The sequence below is a fragment of the Nomascus leucogenys genome, chromosome 3, assembly GCF_006542625.1.
Source record: "Nomascus leucogenys isolate Asia chromosome 3, Asia_NLE_v1, whole genome shotgun sequence".
NCBI classification, from domain to species: Eukaryota; Metazoa; Chordata; class Mammalia; order Primates; family Hylobatidae; genus Nomascus; species Nomascus leucogenys.
The window spans coordinates 99,966,916-99,988,938 of record NC_044383.1 but is presented as its reverse complement, the minus strand read 5'-3'; the positions used below and the strand labels follow the sequence as shown (position 1 = coordinate 99,988,938).

At 40.0% G+C, this 22,023-nt stretch overlaps 1 pseudogene; it reads right to left on the bottom strand.

Moving 5' to 3' along the window:
- Window positions 1–12,902: 12,902 nt before the first annotated feature.
- On the bottom strand, window positions 12,903–13,403 carry LOC100590458 (annotated as a pseudogene).
- Window positions 13,404–22,023: the final 8,620 nt, after the last annotated feature.

The following is a 22,023-nucleotide window of genomic DNA, read 5'->3' as shown; positions in this document are numbered from 1 at the left end:
CTTGAACTCCTGACCTCAGGTGATCCACCCGCCCCAGCCAACCAAACTGCTGGGATTAGAGGTGTGAGCCACCTTCTGGCCTACAGTAGGTCTTTTATAAGGAAGGTTTCATCTAGAAAGTGGACACCTGCCACAATGTCTGCTGGTAGAGGAGCTGTAGGGCCAGGTACTTGCTTCATGCACTGAATGAGAATAGACATCTAGCTGCAGTGATTCTATTCTGGATGGACAGTGACATCACCTGGGGAAGATTCCCCATGACTCTACATAGATAGATTCTGATTTTTTTGGTTTAGGGTAGGGTGCAGGCACGTGTTTTCAAAAGGCTCTCCAGGTGTGATGGTTAATACTGAGTGTCAACTTGATTGGATTGAAGGATACAAAGTATTGATCCTAGGTGTGTCTGTGAGGGTGTTGCCAAAGGAGATTAACATTTGAGTCAGTGGGCTGGGAAAGTCAGACTCATCCTTAATCTGAGTGGCACAATCTAATCAGTTGCCACCACAGCTAGAATATAAGCAGGCAGAAAAATGTAAAAAGGGAGACTGGAGGCTGGTCATGGTGGCTCACGCCAGTAATCCCAGCACTTTGGGAGGACAAGGCGGGCAGATCACCTGAGGTCAGGAGTTCGAGACCACCCTGGCCAACATGGTGAAACCCTATCTCTACTAAAAAGTACAAAAATTAGCTGGGTATAGTCATGGGCACCTGTAATCCCAGCAATTTGGGAGACTGAGGCAGGAGAATCACTTGAACCTGGGAAGTGGACGTTGCAGTGAGCCAAGATCACGCCACTGCACTCCAGCCTGAGCAACAGAGCGAGGCTCAATCTCAAAAAAAAACGAGAGAGAGACTGGCCTACCTTCCCATCCTACATCTTTCTCCCATGCTGGATGCTTCCTGCCCTCAAACATCGAACTTCGAGTTCTTCAGTTTTGGAACTCAGACTGGCTCTCCTTGCTCCTCAGCCTTCAGATGGCCTATTTTGGGACCTTGTGGTCATGTGAGTTAATACTTAATAAACTCCCCTTTATATATATATTCCATTAGTTCTGTACTGCTAGAGAACCCTGACTAATACACCAGGTGATTCTATGTGCAGCCAGGACTGAGAACCACTGGGCCCACCCTAATGACTTTGCTTCTCATACAGCATAGCATTAAACGTTTGTACTCACTTGCAAAGAACTCAAAGCCATTATGACCCCAGAAAGGTTCATTTCTAGAATAACATCCTCCATATTGTAACCTACAATTGAATCTGTGCTTACAGCAGTAAGACTTGTCTGCAAAGGTTCTGCTAGTGGTAGGCAGAAATCTTAACTGGCATCTCCTTTGTGCTTCATGCAAGGTAAAACTCAAAATATTTAATATTTAACAATCATTATAGCAATCAATCAATACAAACAGACTAACTATAAAATACAGGTTGCTGATATGGTTTGGCTGTGTCCCCACCTAAACCTCATCTTGAATTGTAGCTCCCATAATTCCTATGTGTTGTGGGAGGGACCCATTGTGAGATAATTGAATCATGAGGGCAGTTTCCCCCATACTATTCTCGTGGTAGTGAATAAGTCTCATGAGGTCTGATGGTTTTATAAGAGGTTTCCCCTCTTGCTTGGATCTCTCATTTTCTCTTGTCTGCCACCATGTAAGACATGCCTTTTGCCTTCTGCCATGAATGTGAGGCCTCCCCAGTCATGTGAAACTGTGAGTCCATTAAGCCTCTTTCCTTTGTAAATTACGCAGTCCGGAGTATGTCTTTATCAGCAGCATGAAAACGGACTAATACAGTTGGCTTTACCGTTGCCTGATAAATTAATCTAGTTACTCCTCCCAGAAATCCTTTAAGATGTGCCCGTACCAGGTGACTCATAAGAAGGTGGGAGATCTGGGACTCAAACCCGGGTCTTTTGACTCCAAATCCTGAGTTCTGTCAACTCTACCAGGCAGCTTTGCATAGCACTTCCGGTTGACACAAACTGAGTTCTTTAGTCTAAAACATTGGCCTAAACCAGAAAACTTTAAAGAACTGTATTATCAGCCTCATTAAAAAAAATACCACCCTCAAAATGAATCACCCAGTCTAAATCCATACAAATACAAAGAGGAAAACAACAGATCAGAGCCTCTAGTTGAATGACAATTGTTTCTGGGACTAAGAAGTGGCTCTTTCATTCTGAAGTTGATACATATATTATGACATATACTTAGAACTGTGCTATCTCTTAGCAATGGCTCACACTCAAGACCTGCAACATGCAGGATCTGTGATCGTAAGCTTGTAGGTACACTGCGACCCGTGTAAGTATAATACTTTGAAATCACAAAATCACAAGGCGGGGTGGGATCTTTCATGGTCATTAAGTCCACCTCTGCTTCTGGGAAAGTCTGCATTTAAGCCATCCCAGAGAGACAAAACTCCCCCACTTGGAATACAATTTCTTTCTCTCCTCAGCAGGGGAGCCTTCTATTCAAAGCCCAGGTCAAGACCTACCTTCCTGGCAAAGTAATTCATTGCGGATCTCTCCTCAGCAGGGCAGATTCAGGTTCTGGGGAATGGAATTTTATACAATTTGAGGGGTTTTCTTTATGATAAAGAATACAAAATCAGGTACAAAAGTGAATATTTATTTAGCATGAGAAAATGAAGTACAATAAATTACTGGAGCCTTTGAGCTTCAGGTCCTTTTCATGTAAGACCCCTGGCAACTTTCCAGACATGCTTGCTTAGAATGCTTCCTGACTGCAGCCTGGCTTTCCTGTTATACCTCTGAAAGTCCTCAAAGCCTAGCAGATTCCAACATGCTCAAGGCCTGGTAAATCTGCTTCTGCTCCTCAGCAAACATGTGTGGGGATTATTTATTTGTTGGTTTATCTATTTAGTTGCTTCATCATTTTAAAAGAATTTGAAGCAGAGAATCTAGCTCTTTATACTCCTGCAATGTAGCACATATTGATTTTGCACACACCATACTGTCATACCGTTCCTCACTTCTGCTGTTTCTCACTTCCCCTGCCCCAACAGTACTTGTAACCTGGCAAAGCTCCATTCATTCTTTAATACTTTTCTAAATGTTTCTAGGCCAATTATTCTCAATTGGGGGCCATTTTGTCGCCCAGAAGACATTTGGTAATATAGGGAGACATTTTTGAGTTGAGTACCCTTCCTCTGTGAGTTGAGTACCCTTCCTCTGTGCTTCCAGAACCAAATACACAGATTCTGTCTTTGCACTCAACATATTGATTATAACCATCTGTATATGTGTCTATTTCTCCCTTTGGATGGTGAGTCTTACAAAAGCCACTTTTGCATTTTAGCAACCTTAGTATCCCTAGAACCTAACAGGGAGCACACAGGAGGTAATATCATGGTCACTGAAAAGACAGAACACTTCTACTTTTATCTGAACCATACAGTTCAGCATGTTTACCTTATATTGTCTTGTTTTAAAATATTTCACTTGTGTAAATACTCTCATGAGAAAGACTATAAACTTCATATGGGAAAAGATCATGTCTTTCTTAAACTTTTTCTCGATTTTCCCACAATACTTTTGCAGTGCTAAGAATGTAATAGAGACTCAATAATCATTTGTGGATTGCCGATTGGTTTCTTGTAAATCTCTATAAAGTGTTAAGTAATAGATGGATCAAGATAGGGTGGAGTAAATCAAGGAAGGTTTCTGATAGAGGGCTGCTCAAAACTGATTTTTGAAGCAAAAGAACATTTGATTGGAAAAGAGGGATTCCACATGGGAGACAGAAAATTAGACGTATTTAGTGATGTTTTTTAATTTAAGAAAAATCTGAGTTTATGACTAATATTTTTGTGAGATTTAATCTATTAAGTATAGGAACATCTTGAGGTTTGTTGAATAAACTTTTTTTTTTTGGTAAGCGTTTCAAAGCCAATGTTGTGGTTTTAAAGCAACTAAAGTAGTATCTGATTGTCAGGGGTTACGCTTCCAAATGTTTCAATATATAGAACAACCTGATGGACAAGTGATTGCTATAAATTGAAATTACAGAAATGTTTTAAGGCCCTGAAAAATCTCCAAATAGCAGTGCTCTTTCTGTGTGCATAGGCCCTTTTGTGGGTAACAGAATCACTTATGGGGTCACCCACGAAGGAGAGGTTTTAGATTTCCTTTTTGTTTTCTTTTTTTAAGTTTTTTATTTGGAAAAAAAATAGAGACAAGTTCTCACTATGTTGTTCAGACTGGTCTCGAACTCCTGAGCTCAAGCAATCCTCCCACCTTGGCCCCCTAAAGTGCTGGGATTACAGGCATGAGCCAGCACACCCAGCCATGGGTTTTAGATTTTCACATTCATGACTCCCACTCATTTCTCTTGGCATGGTGACTGGGAGGGCGATGAGATGCCGTCGGATGGTAATAAGCACCCTTTACATAGCACCTTTTTCCAAGATGCTTTGTAGGTAAGAATCACAAGAACATGGAGGCTGCAGAGAACTAATAGTTTTAAAAATTCCATGAACACTTGCATATCTGTCTCACACTTTGTGGAATGGTAACTCATGCCTTATGGAATAGTAACAAGCAGGTAGGAGACACACGTGGCTTTTTAGAAATTCCTTATGCCAATCCCAGTTAAGCCCAAATCCCACGCTTTGCTTCTGCTGCTACAGGGGTTTGCAGGATATCAAAGAACCCAGGGATGTTGGTGGGTAGTAGGGAGGAGACATTCCTGAGGCTTGAGGCTTCCATTAGTTAGACGAAGGCTAACTCTCTGCCTTGTATCACTTTCTTATTGATTTTTCTGGTGGATAAGAATGAATTTTATTTTTCAGTTTACCCTCTAGGCTGTGTGTTGAGTAATTATAGTGTGTTACCTCTATCATCTGATAGCCAGTGGGCCTCTCATATTTTTTCTCCCTGTGCATAAAGCACACTGTGGATCATATGGTAGGAACTAAGTAAATATGTCTTGATTGATTGATTTGTATTTTTTAAAGTGCTTCCTCTCAATACAGTTGAGCCTCTGCTATGTCTCCTTAACCCTGGCCCATTCTAACTTGTCCAAGACTTCACATTGCATAGATGCTAGGTAAAATTTTGGCTGAAGGACTTTTTTTTTTTTTTTTTGGTGTGTAGTCTCACTCTGTTGCCCAGGCTGGAGTGCAGTGGTGTGATCTCAGCTCACTGCAACCTCCGCCTCCCTGGTTCAAGTGATTCTCCTGCCTCAGCCTCCCATGTAGCTGGGATTACAGGTGCATGACACCAGGCCAGGCTAATTTTTGTATTTTCAGTAGAGTCAGGGTTTCACCATGTTGGCCAGGCTGGTCGCGGACTCCTGACTTCAAGTGATCTGCTCTCCTTCGCCTCCCAAAGTGCTGGGATTACAAGCATGAGCCACCACACTCGGCCTGAAGGACATTTTAATATTATTTCCTTTTCATGGTAGTAGACACACCTCTATTACTCTCATTAGTTTAAGTAATTACAGAAGCTGGTTATTAGAAGCCCTGATTTAACTTGAGTTATATTTTATTTCAAACATGGAGTAGTAAGGCCTCCATGGAGTAAACATGGAGGAGTGGATTATAGGTAGCTATTGGTTTTATCCATCATCCCCTGAAAGCTTTCTCATCTTCCTCCTTGTGTAACAGACATTGCACCTCCAAACATCTAAGTAGGCAGTAACAAGAACTGGCCAAGTATTTCCCTGGCCATGGAGATGCAGTTAAAATTTGGGCCTATGAGCCAAACAAAGGCAGTTAGAATCTTTCTCTGCTTTTGCTACATGGGAACCAGGAGAAAGGAGTGATCTCTTTCTGATGGGGTTACTAAACAAAGGGGACGTAAATCTAGAACTTCCTTCAGCCACTTTCTTGGGCTGCTCAGAGGGAACTGTCATTGTTTTCTAGCATAAGGGAGCTCAACTACAAAAGTAGGGCTGAGAGATGAAGGAATGACAGAAGAGAAAGAAGAAGGAAAAAAGGGTCAAATATTGGACACTTGACATTTATACATTTATCCTCAGATTTAGCCATGCTTTAAGCCAGTGCCTCCCTTGGATTTTCATTTCCAGAGTCAATAACTATCCTCCTCCTTTGTTTTCTTGCTTATTCACTTAAATTGGTTATTTGCCACTAACCACTGAAGGAATTCTGATTAATACCATCTGTGGACTATATAGGTGGCTTATCCAAACCAACGTGGTCACATTTGGACAGAAGTATATTTCACTAGAATTTTGTTCCATAAAAGAACTTTCACAATTGACTGTAGTAAGTCCTCGAATTGAAGAAGTGATCAACTTTTGTTTTATGATTGTTTTGACTATTAAATTTATCAATCATGTAATGCTCTTAACAGCACATGGCTCTAATTATTTGCTAACTATCATCATTATCATCATCACCATCATCATCATCATCACCATCATACTAGGTGTTTACTAAAGGTTATTGAGTTGGGGACTAGGTTGAGAAATTTCCTGGAAGCCAGATAGCGTTACATTTATATGCTGTGCAAGAATATTTTTGCAGGTGGTACAATGGGTTTCGTCCATATTACTGTAGAACATGGAGTATAGTGTGCTTCATGAGATTTTTGTTGTTTTAAGAAAGTCTTCTCTTGGTGTGGTGACTCACACCTGTAATTCTAGCACTTTGGAAGGCTGAGGTGGGAGGATCACTTGAGCTCAGAAGTCTGAGACCAGCCTGTGCAACATAGTGAGACCTGTGTCTCATTAAAAAACAACAACAACAACAACAAAAAACAAAAAAGGAGAAGTCTCCTCTTTATTTGGCAACATTCTTAGAGCCTTTTCAAGTTAGTTACATAAGTGTATTTGGGAGGAGTTGGCAAGATTTATTTTTACACAGAAAAACAATGCATTATTTTGACCATATATACACACGGTGAGACAAAAGGTAGCTTATAAATATCGGTTAAGACAACTTCAGAAACCAAACACATGCCTATTCTTTTTCATGAGTTGTAGTTTAGATAACCTATAAGATTACTTTAAAGAAGAGAATTTTCTGTCACTTATGAACTAAAAATTTTGAAGAAATTTAGAAGTTATTTTTAAGAAAACATGAGAATTGATTATTGAAATTAATCTCAAATTAAGCAAAAGTTGTCATAATACATTGAGAAGCACACATATCTGTCCTCTGACTGATGAGGCAATTAAAACCAATTTCGGTGAATAAGGTCAATTATAACAGGGTAGGAGACTACAGTTGCCAAAATCTGGGGAAGCTCAGTAAAAAGACAGAAACTGAGAAAATTCTAACTCTTTAAAAATCAGCCATTTTTGCCCAAGAGGATGCAAGTTGAAAACGTCTTTGTTTTTTCACTCACAATTTTATTTCTGTTCTCACACCCCACCCTCCTTTACATGAATATTAAGGACTAAGGCTTTAGCAACAGGCTTTTGGTTGTGGGGGAGCGAGGGGTAAAGGGAAAAGTGTTGTGTATGGCTTTTCATATGCTAATAAGTTGATTCCATGACAACCATTGAAAAAAGAAGGGCTGGAAACAAAAGCTGCAGCCAGAGAGAGGATCAGGGCTCTTTCGGGGACGCTGTAAGAATAACAGCCAAGACTCCCTCCTCTGAAAGGTATCTGATGGCCGCTTGTCAAAGGGCTTTGTTGTAATAATGCAGAGTCAGTATATAATTAATGCAGACTTTTATGAATCCAGATTTTACCCTTAACGTTGCTTCTATTTTAAAAAGTAGTGAATAAGAATCTGAAACCAAAAGGATGTGTCAAATCATTGCTCTCATTCAGGACCTGGAAGGGAATCCATCCAGGGTAGGTTTGTAGACTATCAGTTCCAATGATCATACACTTCAGTTTTACGTAAAAAGGTCAAGGGCTTTTATCTTTGAGTCTAAGAAGGTGTTTAGAGATGGTTTAGAGGAAGTGCAATGGGAAAGGCTTTCTCTCCTCTTCAGGCAGCCTTTGAACAGCGCAACATGTTATTTCCAGTGACTTGTTGAAATTGTCCAGGATGCAGACAAGAGCAAGCTGTAGAATGCTGATGGCATCCTAGGTTTCCCTGACCTGTGAAAGAAATCATGACTGGCTGTTTATCTTTCCAGAAACATAAAGTGACATCTTCATGCCAAATACCCTAATGTCTAGTACAGCTAAGTTTTTGCTTGAAATCTAGTAGTCACACATATGAATTAGCTGTTGTATCATGCTAACACAATGCATTCCTTCTAGCTGGTTCTTAAATACCATGAAGTATTGCATTCAGTTATAATGCTGACTTTACTAATATTCTGTCCAGCCTTGTTTTTCTCTCATGTGCATTCCCCTGTCTTTGATTGAATTATATTAAATTCCTCTTTTTTGTCCCCTTTAAGTAGCTGCCAAAAACTTGCCATGAGTAACTTGTGATACAGTGTTTTCTCTGTTTGGATGGACACAAGAGCTTTCATCACAATGGAATGCTTATGGAATTACATATTTCAAAGGACACTAACACGAAAATACAACTTCATTCAGAGACAGGTTACAATGATGAATAATAATGTAACAATTACTAAAAGAATTTACAATTTGCTTTTAAAGTATTGGCTTTGGTCTTCAGTGATTATAAAATGCAATTCATGTTTTATCCTTATAAACTTTATGAACTTAAATGAATCTCACTTTCATGCTATTTGTGACTGTAGTAGTGTTGTTTGATGAAAAGAAAAGAGATATTGTAGCTATGATGAATCAGAATTTAAAATCTGACCAATATTATTACCAAGATTATATAATAAAATTTGCTGGTTTTTTTGAAATAATCTTATTTTTCAAATGCATATTTTACTCAATATCTGCAGTGTGGAATTTATCATCTTCCAATATTTGGTAAAAATCATTGATTTTCATTCACTCAACAAATTTTTAATAAGTACTCATTGTGGCTAGAACTGGGATGAATTATATAGATACAAGTGTAATGATATGACTGCTTTTTTCTTGAAAAATATAGTTTAGTGAATGAATAATTACGTTAATAAATAATTATAGCTTTTGTCTTTTTTTTTTTTTTTTTTGAGATGAAGTCTTGCTCTGTCACCTAGGCTGGAGTGCAGTGGCTGATCTCGGCTCACTGCAACCTCTGCCTCCCGGGTTCAAGTGATTCTCCTGCCTCAGCCTCCCGAGTAATTGGGATTACAGGCACCCACCACCACGCTCAGCTAATTTTTGTATTTTTAGTAGAGACGGGGTTTCACTATGTTGGCCAGGCTGGTCTCAAACTCCTGACCTCGTGATCCACACGCCTTGGCCTCCCGAAGTGCTGGAATTACAGGCATGAGCCACTGCTCCTGGCCAGCTTTGGTCATTTTTAATATCTTATCTCATCTAAAATTAAGATTTGCTGTGGCTTAAGTAGATACATATCATAGAATATAAAAATAAAATAAATGAGAATAAATAGGTGAAATAAAATCAAAAGAGGAAAATGAAATAAAGTAAAAGTAGGAATAGGCTGAGCTCTAGAGGCCGACCACAAAATTCTGTATTGTTGCCAGAGGTGAACCACAAATGTAACCCTGATTTGCTCCAATGGGTATTTACAAATGTAATCTTTTACATAAGAGCAAAACCAACCAGAAGCTCAGGATAAGCAAAGCTTTTATCTGTATCAGGATGTAAGAGAAATTTCTCTCCTAGACCTGTGAAAACTGTATTCAGTGAGATGTAGTGGTACATTCTCAACAACATAACTAAAATAAATGCGATACAAGTCTCTATAAATATTTTGTGTACTATTCCTCAGTGCAAACCAGGACAAACTAAAATTTAAAGTGCTTACAATAGCCACAGATCACTAAGGAAAGGAAATTAGCCATAGCTGGCTGGCCTACAAGTACCCTATAGCTCCCCTTCTAACACACAAACACACACACACACACGCACACACACACACACTTGCACAGATAACCAATGCCCCAATTATAAACATTATGGCCACAGCTAATTGGCCTGGGGATAGGAGGGGCACTTGTCTGAAGAGTAACTGGTGTTTACAGACTGGCTAGTGGCCTACAAGGCCATCTGACAAAAAAGCTTTGCTTAGAAAGCATGACTGAAGTTGAGAGAAAACAATTGGATGTTTTCTTTTAGGGTGTTTGAAGACAATAGGTACAAAGCGGAGGCAATTATTTGGAAGCGTGGGCAGGAACTGAAGGGCCAAGGAGAAAAGTTAGGTTGCAGAGGCCAAGAGGCAGCTGAGACAATACATAGGCACAAAGTGAAAAGGACACACAGAGGTGATGATTTTGTTGCGCTAGCAATGGTGTAATCCATAAGCCCTGATGCCGAGCTGAGGTTTGAGACAGCTGATCATGCGGACTGTGGAAATTTCTGAATGACATAGCAGGTTTCCCTGGAACCTCACTCTATTGTGGTTCTGCTCTTCCTGCAAGACATGGGTTTGTGCTTATTACTTGAACTAACCTGACAGAATCACTGATTTTTGTCATTGTGAGAAGAAGCCAAGTGTCTGATGGCACAACCTAAAGTGTAATTCAGCGAAAAAAATCCTTCAGGAGTCAGACAATCTAGTGCACATAGGCAGCCTCTGAAGATCTAGCTTGATCCAAGATAAAATTTATAGTATATATGAGGTATTTTTCCCAGAGTCCAGAAACCCAAAGCTTGGTACCATAAAGCAGAACTTCCATGATGTTTATCTATAAACATTTGAAAGTACTATGGGCAATGATTGCCCCCATGGCTGTAACAAATTTCCATTATGTTCACATAGAACATCTTGCCTGGTATGGCATTCTTAGAAAGAACCAACAGAGTATTGGAGTTCAACTTCTCAAAATAATGGCTTCAGTTTTAGCAATAATATAAATATTAGGATCTGTTATTTATTGGAGTAGATCTCGGTCATCACATTGATCCGAATGGGAGAGGAATGGAACATTTTCAAAATATGTATGTCCAGGCCCTATCCTTGAGGAATCAGACCATAGGACCAGGATGAGCTCTGGGCCAGTGAAATTGGATCTAGTTTCCCAAGTCGTCCTGACCTGCTTCTCCGGTTAAAGATCAAAACCAATGCTTGGTGAGAGACCAACTGCTAGTTGTAAATGTCAGAGCTACTTTGGGATCTTATCTCCATGTTAGTTGGGATTTATTTTGAATGCACTCTTGCTTAATTTAATTGTTTGGCCAATTATACATTTCAAAGTACATTTCAAAGTTAAGTTTAGACCTTTATTAAGTTTCTGATTCAAAAAGCCTATACAAAAACTAGACTCATTTCACTACATGATGGTATTATTTACTTGTATCTAGTGCAAAATGGGAATAACAACAACCATCTGTTGGATAAAATTGATTTGTGAATATGAGTATTCTCAAATACGATTTTATTATCTTTTCTTATTTTTTTCCTCTTGGATCTTGCTGAGCCAAACTAATTGACTTTGGTAATTAAGATTTCTAATTTACTAGCAAGATATCGAGGGGCAAAAGTTAACAAAACAGTTCATTTTTAATATTACTAATTTAGAGGAGATTTTCTATTTTTTAAAGAGATTGTTACGCTAAAAGCAGTAAAGACATCAAAAGGTACTGCCTTTCAGTTCCCCGATTAAAAATTTTTCTATCATCCGTGTCTCCATGATGGATGGAATACTGAGGTTCATATCAAAAGAATTCTCTGGTTCTTCAAGTACGTACTAAGAGCGTTCTGTTGGGCAAACTTCTTATATTTAAAAAAATCTTGACTTTGCCTGTTTCATTTCTCTGCAAAATGGAATGTTATCTGCTACTTAGACAATGTTTCTAAAAAGAATGAAATAAAATAAACTCTACTAATACACTGCCATAGTTTCTGACATAGTAGGTGTTTAATAATTATTTTTCTTTGCCGAACTTTGGAAAGTTGAATAAAAACAGAGCATTGTCAAGGCTAACTAGGATTCAAGTAAGTCATTCTAATTAGAGACTGAGGGATTTACTTCTGGTTATTGTAGAATAATCTTTCCCTTGAGATGACTTCTCAAATCTAACAAGTTTCATGTTTTGAATAAAATGTGGAACTCTGCATTTACAATTCCAACTATGGTTTGTCCTTTTACTTTGGGTCGTCTCTGTGGATGGAAAGTGAAGGGGAAAATTGAGGCAGCTGTCTGAATAATTCCAGCCAAACCAATAGAGACTATAATTGTGTGGGTTGTTATCAGTGAAAGTGGTCTGTAGCTTAAACTATCTAGATAATTGCCTCAATTCTTGCTCTATTTTGCGTACAAATACATAACCTTAGTATTGGAGAAATGTGAGGAATGGTATTCTGGCCAAATTTCAATTCCAAATTATTCATTAATGAGCTTCCTTGCTTCATTGGGTTAACACCCTCATGGAGCTAACTTATTCCTTTTTCTACCGTTTGCTGTACCTCGTTGTAGAAGGATATAATCTTCATAATCCAAAAACGTACTTTTTAATGCTGAGTTTCAAAACAAAAGATGACTAGTGTTTTAAAAATAATTCCCAAGGGACCAAACTGTTTACATTTCTCTGAGAAGCTAAGTATATTCTAGATGTTGAGAGGAGTTTGAGACCTTCATTCCTGGGTTTCATGAATCTCACCATAATATTCAAAAGAAAGAAAAGGAAGGAAGGAAGGAAGAAAAAGAAGAAAGAAAGAAGAAAGAAAGAAAGAAAGAAAGAAAGATTCAGAAATTAGAAACTATTACATCTAGAGAACCCAAATACTAGATTAATACTTCAATAGTTTGTTCAGTAGGAGATATCTGCCAAAAATAAGGGTATCTCAGGAGGTTAGGCTCTGTGGAAGATTCTAACTAGATATGTTTTAAAGTTTTTGTATGATGTAGATGCCTAACATAGGAAGGCAGTTGGATGTACAGAGAAAATGTTTTTGTTGTTGTTGTTGTTAGTTCATGTCTTTTATTAACTCATACAATTACTTGTCTTCTGGTTTGTTGAAGCAGTAAGTCAGACAACATTTGCCACAATAATGTCTGTCAAAGTGGCTTGCCATAAACACCTCAGCACCACATTCATCAGAAGGGCACTCTCGACGAAGGCAACTAATTTTGCCATTCTCATCCACTGTATAATATTTCAGGACAGCCAGCTTAATCTTCTTTCTCTTGTGCTTATTCTTCTTGGGAGTGGTGTAAGACTTGTTCCTTTTCTTAGCACCACCACGAAGTCTCAACACAAGATGAAGAGTAGACTCCTTTTGAATACTGTAGTCAGACAAAGTACATCCATCTTCCAGTTGCTTGCCAGCAAAGATCAGTCTTTGCTTATCAGGAGGAATTCCTTCCTTATCCTGGATCTTGGCCTTTACATTTTCTATCATATCCGAGAGTTCAGTCTTGAGGGTGATGGTCTTCCCCGTAAGGGTTTTCACGAAAATCTGCATTTTGGTGGTGGCTCCACCGCAGATGGCGGATCGAAAAGCAAAAATGTTTGTTTTATTGGAACAAACCTTCTACTATAACTCATAAAACCTTGAGTTCTTCACTAGCAAGTGGTGGGATTTTGGAAATGACATTTTTCCAAACGGGCTGTGAGAGAGGGCTCTGGAGTCAGACTGGAGCCTACTTGCCTGGGTTTGAATCCCAGCCCTTCAGCTTACTAGTTGTCTGACTTTCAGCAACTTACCTAAACACTTTCCACTTCAGTTTCTTCATCTGTTAAATGGGACAATAATAGGACCAATCTCATAGATTTGTTTTGAGTTTATATAAAGTCTCCCTCCTGCCACCCTCAACCCTCAAGTAGACTCCAGTATCTGTGGTTCCTTTCTTTGTGTTCATGAGTTCTCATCGTTTAGTTCCCACTTGTAAGTGAGAACACCTGCATAATGGTTTAAATTGCTGTTGATAACTGTACGAGTTAGTGTAGACTAAACAGGCATAACCGATAGACTCAAAATACAGTGTGGCTAAACCACAACGGAAGTTGGTTTTTCACTCGGTCCAGATTACGATGTGGCTCAACCACAATTGAAATTGATGTTTCACTCAGTCCTGACTGGATGCTCCTACGTTCCAGGTATGGAGGTAGCAGAAGGACTCTTTTCTTATATAAACTCACAGCAAATATATGAGATTGGTCCTATTATATATATTATATATGTATTTATATATATAATATACATACAAGTTACATATATGTAAAAGCATTTAAGATGATGCCTGATCCATAGACATTCTCTCTACCCCCAAAAGTCACCGGATAGCATATAGAAAAAAATAATGTTAGCATAAGATGTATAATGTCATGAAGGGGGGATGATGCGACAATTGGCCCTATTTGGACAGACTGGCACCTTTTAGAAAGAACTACATTGAAACATCTATTGAAAAATATCATTTCATTTTGACTATTTGTCAGAGAAAAGTTTCTAGCAGTGTAAATTAATACATTGCAAAGAAAAGCAAACAGGGAGAGAAGAAAAGTGAAGACAGGAGAGGCCTTGTATAATTGTCTGCATATGAGTTATAGGTACCTCATTTCCCTCTCAATGTTGCTATGTTCTCAATTCCCATCAGGATAAGAAAACATTCTCCTGTTGGTCAATTTATTTGAAAATATTTGTTGGTGCTGAGAACTATGAGGCCAGGGTATGGGTATAAGTTGTAAAAAAATTTAAAAAAAAAAAAGGGCCGGGTGTGGTGGCGTACCCCTGTAATCCCAGCCCTTTGGGGAGCTGAGGTGAGTGGATCACTTGAGGCCAGGAGTTCAAGACCAGCCTGGCCAACATGGTGAAACCCTGTCTCTACTGAAAATACAAAAATTAGCCAGGCATGGTGGCACGTGTCTGTACTTCCAGCTACTCGGGAGGCTGAGACAGAAGAATTGCTTGAACCCAGGAGAAAGAGGTTGCAGTGAGCCAAGATTGTGCCACTGTACTCCAGCCTGGGCAACAAAGTGAGACCTTGTCTCAAATAAATAAATAAATATAAAAATAAAATAAATAAATAAAATAAAAAATGGAGGTGTCAAGAAAATAAAAGCGGTGGGAATAGAGATATAATAAATTTAGACACACACACACATTTTTGCACCTGCACAAAAATGAAAGCTAAAGAAAAAGCTAAAAGAAAAAGCTAAAGACTAGGGAAAAATAAAGAAAGAAAAAAGATAGAATAGGGTAGAGTAAAATGGAAAGAAAGAAGCAACTATTAGTTTATCATTTTCTTCTTTTAAAAGGACTATGCAAAAATAGAGACTCAGAAGGAAGAAAAAGAATAAAAGAATTCCCTGCATTTTCTGAATGGAGAAATGAAACTAAAAAGATCCTTAAAGGCAGGTTCCAAGGCATGGGCTCAAAGGACAGAATCCTGCCCTGCATACTGGTAATACGCCAGTATGATGGTAATAGCTTTTTTTTCTGCTCCTCTCACTCCTCCCACCTCAACCCTCAAGTAGACCCCAGTGTCTGTTATTCCCTTCCTTGTGCTCATGAGTTCTCATCATTTAGCTCTCGATTACAAGTGAGAACACCTGCATAATATTTTAATTGATGTTGGTAGCTGTATTAGTTAGTGTAGACCAAACAGGTATAACCAATAGACTCAAAATACAATGTGGCTAAACCACTATTGAAGTTGATGTTTCACTCAGTCCAGATTGCATGTTCCTATGTTCCAGGTAGGGAGGTAGCAGAAGGACTCTCTTCGTGCAGTTTTCCGGGGACCTATGATGAAGGCAACTCTATCATCCTCAATTTGTGCCTTACATGGATACATGGAACACCTGATTATCAACATCTCAGGCAGTGGGAGGGGAAAAGAGCACATGAGGTTTTATACTCTAGGCCTGGAAATAGAACACATTAATCACTTCTACATACTTGCCATTGGCTGGAACCTAGTCATGTGGCCCTAACTAAATGCAGAGGAGCTTGCAAAATGTCATCTAGTTGTGTGCTCAAGAAGAAGAGGAGGAAGTATTTGATAGCTGTGTGACCAAGAAGAGGAGAATATACTTTGATAGATGGCGAGTAGTCTCTGACACAGTTGCTGACATTTAAAACCAACAGATTTCACTCTCTCTCTCAGACACACACACACACACACACACACACACACACACTCACGTTTCTAGCTCCAAAGTGGGGGGAAATGAATGAAGTAAAAAAGGGAAAGGAAGGAAGGGAGAGAAAGAAAGAAAAGAAAGAAAAAGAAGGAAAGGAAGGAAGGGAGGAAGGAAGGAAGAGAAAGAAAGAAAGAAAGAGAAGAAAGAAAGAAAGTAGGAAAGAAGCAAGCAAGCAAGCAAGCAAGCAAGCAAGCAAGCAAGCAAGCGAGCATGGTAATCCCAGCACTTTGCGAGGCCGAGGCGGGCGGATCACCTGAGATCAGGAGTTTGAGACCAGCCTGACCAATATGATGGTCTCTACTAAAAACACAAAATTAGCCAGGCATGGTGGCATGCACTTGTAATCCCAGCTTTTTGGGAGGCTGAGACAGGAGAATCACTTGAACCCGCGAGGCAGAGGTTGCAGTGAGCCAAAATTGTGCCACTGCACTCCAGCCTGGGCAACAAGAGTGAAACTCTGTCCAAAGAAAAAAAGAAAGAAAAAGAGAGAAAAGGAGGGAGGGAGTGACGGAAGGAGGGAGGGAGGGAGGAAGGAAAGAAGGAAGGAAGGAAAGAAGGAAGGAAAGGAGAGGGAAGGGAAAGATCTGGAAATTTTAGCTGCATTCCACATCTAATCTACTGATTAGAGTTCAGATTACTTTTCTTTTATAAATCTCATATATAATATCACCCCTATAATGTTAAATTTTGTTCAGTAAAGGAATATATATATTATAAATTATGTGTATTATAAAATTATATATATATAAAATATTTTAGATTTGGAGTCTGGCTCTGTCACCCCCAAGCTGGAGTGCAGTTGGCTCAATCATAGCTCACTGCAGCCTCAAACTCCTGGCCTCAAACAATGATCCCATCTCAGCCTCCTACTACTACAGGTGTGTGCCACCATGCCTGACTAAGCTTTATTTCTTTTTAGAAATGAAGACTTGCTATGTTGCATAGGCTGGTCTCGAACTCCTGGCCTCAAGCAGTCATCCCAACTCAGCTTCCCAAAGTCCTGGGATTACAGGCATGAGCCACTGCACCCAAGTAAAGGAGGAATTTATAGAAACTTGTGAAACATTCTGAGGGAAGAATCTTTTAAGTTTTGGTGATTTCTCCTCCATCATTCACAGTTGTTTTTTCGTTTGTTTTCTTTTTCTTTTTGAGACGGGTCCTCACTGTATTGCCCAGGCTGGAGTGCAGTGGTGCGATCATGGGTCACTGCAGCCTTGCACTCCTGGGCTCAAGCAACCCTTCTGCGTTGGCTTCTCAAAGTGCTGGGATTATAGGCATGAGCCAGCATGCCTAGCCCCCAGTTGTCTTAATCACACTTGATTTTTAGTGACTTGCCTTTACTGAATTGTTCCAAAGTATTCAAGTTAGTATTCATAGAAGCAATAACTTCCTTTTATCTTGTACTCATATTTCACTGGGTGAAATAATATTTTAAAAAATCATGTAATTATAATAACAAATATATGTGACATAAGTAAGTCTGAAGACAAATACAATTGATTTTCAGTAAATGCATTAATTACAGGCTAAGTTATTGTAATAACAAAAATTCAATACAGAGGTACCTTAATATGGTAGAAATTTGTTTTCACATAGCAGTCCAAAATCAGGTGAGTAGTCTAGGGTGGGTAAAAAATAACCCCCGTGTGTTTTTTCTCCTTTAAAGTTAGAGGTTAGCTATGCCATGTCTGCATTTCAATCCAAGAAAGAGGAGAGGAGGAAAGAGAGAGTCAAATAAAAGCAGCAGTGTATTTAAGGAGATGACCATGACATTGTCCTGAATTATTACTGTTCACTTCTACTGGCTCCAACCTACTCATACCCTTACATAGCTGCAAGATGGCTGGAAAAATAAAGTCCATAGCTGGCCATTTATCCAGATAAAAATGGAACTTCACTTAAAGGAAGAAGTGAGAAGTTACTTCTAAGCACCAGCAGTCTGATCCCATAAACAAAGAAAGTAATTAATGGCGATAGAAATGAGTCCTGTGTGATACTGTATCAGTTAGCTTTTGCTGTGTAACAAGCCATCCCATACTTAGTTGCTTAAGACAACAATCACACATTGTGATCCTGTGGGTTAGCTGAGCAGTTCTTATCTTGATGGGTTAACTGCAGCTGCATGATCTAGGAATTCTCACTAGGATTTCTCATTTTTGATCCACATGATTTGTTTTCTTCTTATAGGCTAGTCCAGGTGTCTTTTCATAGATATATCAGAGTTTCATAAAGCAGCAAGAGTGTAAGTTCCAAATGCATAAGCAATTTTCAGGCCGCTGCTTGCAAACATTTGCTAAAGTGCTCTTGGATAAGGCATGTCTCATGGTCATCTCCAGGTTCAAGGAATGGAAAGACAGGCACCACCTCATGGTGGGAAGGCTGCAGTGTCACATTGCAAAGAGGAGTACACATAAAAAAGGGAGGAATTTGTGGCTGCTTTTGAAATATACCACAACTAATAAACAATCTATTAACTTTGAGGGTTCAATTTTTAATACAGAAAAGGGAGAGTGTTGATTATTCAGGCTAGTCTGCTACATGAAATTCAGTCAATAAAGCTTCTATCTATTTATTATGAGATTTGATTCTTGAAGGAAAAATAGCTGCTTACCTTTGCCCCTACTTAAAAATAAGAAAGGATTTCTTGGATAGAAGGATTTCTCTCTAATAAGAATTTTTTAGAAAGTGAAAACCACAACAAAAAGGTTGATAAATTGAAATTGAATACACTGGAATTAAAACTATCTCCTTAGAAGATATAAATAACCTAAAAAGCTAACCACAAATTGACTGCTTATGCATCATGAATAACCAAATAGGTTTGGTACTCAAAATATTTTTTTAAACTTCTGAAAATCAATAAAAAAAGATAAGCAACTCGGTGGAAAATTGAAAAAAACTACAGGGTCATTATGTAGAAGAGGAAATTCGAAGGGCAATTGGCATATAAAAAGCATCTCAGCCGTATTTAATATCAAGGAAGTGCGAGTAGAAACCTCTGTCTGATACCATCAGACTCAAAAGATGGGCAAAAACGAAAAAGCCAGACACTAATGAATGCTGTCCAGTGAGTAGCAAAAGAGAATAACTGCGACTCAGAAATTAATTTACTGATTGGCTATTATTGCTCTCAGAGTCACCCGTCCAAATTTCTATAATACTTTAAAAAATACCTAGGCCAGGAGAGGTGGTTTACGCCTGTAATCCCAGCACTTTGGGAGGCTGAGGCAGGTGGATCACTTGAGGTCAGGAGCTTGAGATCACCCTGGCAAATACGGTGAAACCCCGTCTCTACCAAAAATACAAAAATTAGCTGGGCATGGTGGTGGGTGCCTGTAATCCTACCTACTTGGGAGGCTGAGGCAGGAGAATCACTTGAACCTGTGAGGTAGAGGTTGCAGTGAGCTGAGCTCGCGCCACTGCACTCCTGCCTGGGGGACAGAGCAAGACCCCTTTTCAAAATAAAAATAAAAATTAAAAAATTAAATTAAATTAAAATACCTAGACTCTAGGCTCAAGAGAATGTGGTTGCAGAAGGAGAAAGGAATCCAGCTTATTCACTGCCAGTTCTGCCATTGAAGTCATAATTTTTAGTCTTATGACCTACATCATTTTGGTACAATTAACGAAGACCATCTTTTTTCTTCAGTGAGTACCAGCTCCAACAAGGCAATGATGACATAGGAACAAAAATGTTAGCGTAAGGGACAAGAGATAGATACATTTGGTAGATAGGAGGAGTTGGAGTGGAGCATGAGTAGTGGGGGATGGGCCCTTTCCTTAAAGGTAGCTAAATAACTCTTTCTTGAATAAATGAATAAAGGGCCAGTGAGAATTCTTAGAGTATACTGTGATGGGAAGAAGATGCAAAAGAAAACTGAGAAATGAAAACATAGGAAGTAGAAAAACAAGCAAATCATTCTTAGAAACCAGAATAAGAGTGATCAAATGGTTTTTGTTGCCAATTTTTTTTTGAACTTTAGTTGAGTGTAACTCCACAAATGGGGTGTGCCAACCTTCTGATGGGGCCCATTTTCATGACCTAATGAAACAACATTGCAAACGGAAAGGCAGCTCACAATGTTTGCCAAGGGAAAGGGAAATTCTAGGCACACCAATTTGGATGCCTTTCAAGTTCCATGCGTGTGTTTACTTTGAAAGTCCGAACACATGAACAATTAAGAGAACACTCCTCTGATTCGGCCTGCTTATGTCAAATGACTAGTGAAATAAATGATTACATGACTTAAAAATATTAGTTTTTGTTTTTTTTAAACAGGAAGGGGGAACTAAAGAAATCTGGGTTAAAGAATAATTTATTCATCCAACAAACATTTATTGTCCATTTCTGTAGAGATACTCTGATGGCTTATATGAATACAAAGAGTATTTAAACACATTCCGTGATTCCTAGTAGCTTAGCATCTAATGGAGATAAAAAGTAATATAGATTATGTAGTCTAGTGTGAAGATAAAGGACCTCAAGAGGGTAACAAAACAGCAAAAACAAACAAAAACCACAGGAATGTACTATGGTAAGATCTATCAAATCCGATTAGTAGTTATAAAATAGAAATGGCCTTGAAGATAAACAGACTTGCCAATTATAATGACTGGCAATTGGTTTTAAGAATTAGAACAAAAAAGAGTGACGGGAACACATGGGCCACCAGTGGAAGAATTGATAGACTTGTGTAGGGAGCCATTGCACCAGCCTTCGGGGGCTGGGAAGTTTGGAGGAGTGGTGGTGTAGGTGCAGTTGGTGGGGGGCGGGCAGGCGCCGCTGGGAGGGGCGTCTGGTTGATCTGGGCCAGTGGCCGGAAGGCGGGGTGGAGGGTGGTGGTATGGGGGGGGGGCTCGTCGGCTGGGTCGAAGTGGGGGCAGAGGGAGGGGTTGGCAGTTTAAGAGCGGCAAGGAGCTGTTGGGGTTCGCAAGGGAGGCAGAGGTTAGGTGTGTCCCGTAGGAGGAAGAAGCCGTGAATATATGGGATCTCTACCCATTTTCCTGTTCGCACGCAGTAGTTGTAGAGATCCTGAAGAAGATCAGGATCGAGAAAGCCATAAGGAGTCCATTTGTTTTGGTTGTCTAGGGGATAGGTGGGCCAGTTTTGAGTGCAAAATTTAATTAGGTGTTTTGGTTTGATGTCTGAGGCGAGGCCAAGGGCCGACAAATTATTTAAAAGACATTGTAGGGGGGAGTCGGCCGGCAGGGATGCAGAGCCTCCCATAATGAGAGGAAGGAATAGACGGCGACGAGCTAGGCAGGGCGTCCCCTGCTGGCTGCTTGCCGCGGAGCGAGTCAGAGCCTCTGGATGGATCGTCACCGAGAAACGGAAGGACTGAGGAGCCTCTGAGAGGCGGGAGGCCGTGGGTCACCTGGTCCCAGGATTTTAACGAGTGAAGGAGAGGGGCCCAGGCCGGAGACGTGAGGAGGAGAGGGAGAAAAGTCCATTTCCTGCAGGCCAGGATGGAAGTGAATGATAGGGGCCTACCACTGCCGTAAGGGCGTTGGGCAAAATGTGTCCGTCACGGGAGCGGCTAGGGTCTGGCGATTTGCCCGAGAGGTAGGCCCGGGAGGGGAAAACTTACCGAGATGAGGCCGGTGGTGGGCGAAGAGCTCGGCGAACAGGAAAATGGGTGAAGGCTGGCCGGAGGTCTAGACTGAGCCTGGGAAGGGGATCGGGGTCCCACCTAAAGGTGGGGAATCCCGATCCGAGTCATGGCACCAAAATGGAGGGCGACAGGCTAGTCAGAGACGACACCGGTGGCAGCCAAGAGATCTTTATTGGAGAGGTAGAGGTCAGGTCGCGCGGGGGAGTGAGAGAGAGAGAGAAGAGAAGAGAGAGAAGAGAGAAAAGAGAAGAGAAGAGAAGAGAGAGAGAGAGAGAGCTGGTGTGCTGGGTTTTATATCCCTTGGGCCTACGTGGGGCAGGCCCA